Consider the following 2,539-nt stretch of genomic DNA (forward strand, 5'->3'; position numbering starts at 1 on the left):
GATGTTGTCAAAATATTTAAAGTGTTAAGGAACGGGATATGTTTTTTTGTAATTGTCCAGAAGTTATTGAACTGCATAATTGAGTTTTTGCTTTCACTTAATTACCCTTCAACTTAAGTTGGTATATGAAATGTGCTTGCATGGACATATTTAAACTTGCAATTTCTAAAACATTTCTGTATGGGATAATCGTTATCATCAATTCGCCAATAGTTAAAAATGCATGCTAAGGGTTACAGCTATATAAAGTATTTTAATATCTTTGAGTTTTTGGGTATAACAATGATTGACTATTGGACACACCATAAAAACCAAGGAAGATTAAGAAAAAATCATCTTCCATTTTCATAATTTATTTTTTAAAAAAGTAATCGGAAAATAATTATGATTAATTACAGTCAAATTCTTAGCTGTAATTGTTTAGATTAAATTACAACTGTTAGTTTATCAGATTTTTCTTGATTACTGATACAGAATATAAAATTACATGAAAAAAAAAGAATCAATTATAGCTGATTACCACATCTCGGATGTCCTTATTGTTCATTCAGTACCTCACCTTAGCTACAGGTACAGGTGAGCTATGGTAATGAAAACATGCCCTTTTGTCTTTTTTCCTGTGTTGTGGGTAAAAAATCATTCTCATTGTGCCTTAATTGTAAAATTTGCTAATTTATTCCCATTTTTGATGCCCCAGTATCGAAGATTCAGGGGTATATAGTTTTTGCCCTGTCCGTCTGTCTGTCTGTTTGCCCGCAAAAACTTTAACATTGCTCATAACTTTTGATTGGTTGGAGTTATGGCTTTCATATTTCACATGTGTATTCCTTGTGACAAGACCTTTCTTTGGGTACCATCATTTTTTACCTTTTGACCTTGGCCTTGGAGTTTAACCCAGTTTTACAAAATTTTTCCTAACTTTAACCTTGGCCATAACTTTTGAATGGTTGGTGCTAGGGCTTTCATTCTTCACTTGTGTAATCCATGTGACAAGACCTTCCTTTGGATACCAACAACTTTGACCATTTGACATTGACCTAGGAGTTTGATCTACTTTTGAAAAACTTTAACATTAGCAATATCTTTTGAACGGTTGATGCTAGGGCTTTCATTCTTCACATGTAATCCTTGTGACAAGACCTTCCTTTGGATACCAACAACTTTGACCTTTTGACCTTGACCTAGGAGTTTGATCTACTTTTGAAAAACTTTAACCTTGGCCATAACTTTTGAACAATTGGTGCTAGGGCTTTCATATTTCACAAGTGCAATTCTAAGGACAAGACCTTCCTTTGGATACCAACAACTTTGACCCTTAGACCTTGACCTTGGAGTTTGACTTACTTTTGTAAAACTTTAACCTTGGTCATAACTTTTGAACAGTTGGTGCTAGGACTTTCATACTTTACATATGTAATCCTTGTGATAAGACTTTTCTTTGAATACCAACAACTTTGCCCCTTTGACCTTGACCTTGGAGTTTTACCTTTTTTTTTAAAAAAACTTTGACCTTGGCCATAACTTTTGAACGGTTGGTGCTAAAGCTTCCATATTTCACAAGTGTAATCCTTGTGACAAGACCTTCCTTTGAATACCAACAACTTTTACCTTGACCTGAAGTTTGACCTACTTTCGAAAAACTTTAACCTTGGCCATAACTTTTGAACAGTTGGTGCTAGGGCTTTCATACTTTACATATGTAATCCTTGTGACAAGAAATTTCTTTGAATACCAACAACTTTGACCTTGACCTTGGAGTTTTACCTTTTTTTAAAAAACTTTTACCTTGGCCATAACTTTTGAACAGTTGGTGATAGGCCTAGGCTTTCATACTTCACATATGTAATCCTTGTGACAAGACCTTCCTTTGGATACCAACAACTTTGACCTTTTGACCCTGGCCTTTGAGTTTGACCTACTTTGGAAAACTTTAACCTTGGTCATAAATTTTGAACAATTGGTGCTTCGGCTTTCATATTTCACCTGTATATTTCTTGGGAGAAGCCCTTTCCTTTGGCACCATTGATTTTGACCTTGACCTTGATGTTTGACATACTTTTGAAAAAACTTTAACCTTTTCCATATCTATTCAATGGTTGCTGCTAGGGCTTTCATATTTCACAGGTTTATTCCTCAAGACAAGACCTTTCTTTGGGTACCAACACATATGATTTGCATTTGAGAAAGTTTAACCTTTGCTATAAGTTGCCATACGGGGGCATCAGTGTTGTCAATTTTCCCGTTTGTCCGTCACAGTGTCACTTTAAGATTATTGCTAAAGACGGTAAGCTAACTCTCTGCTTTTTGAAAAAGCTCTAATTGTATCAATAAAATAATTCACATTTTGATGAATAAATTTTTCGTAATTTTTTTTCAAATGTACAATGACTTTATAGAGGCCAATAAAAAATATTTGCATATCACTTAATTTTTCATTTTAAATCCCAAATAATGCTTTGTTTGTTTCTTTGTTTGTTTTTAAATACACGACCATAATGGACGAATATTTTTATGTGCGAGATACCTTTAAAATCAACCG

This window comes from Saccostrea echinata, unplaced genomic scaffold (genome assembly GCF_033153115.1).
Source record: "Saccostrea echinata isolate AGI-Se365-2 ecotype Australia unplaced genomic scaffold, CSIRO_AGI_Sech_v1 ptg000030l, whole genome shotgun sequence".
Taxonomy (NCBI): Eukaryota; Metazoa; Mollusca; class Bivalvia; order Ostreida; family Ostreidae; genus Saccostrea; species Saccostrea echinata.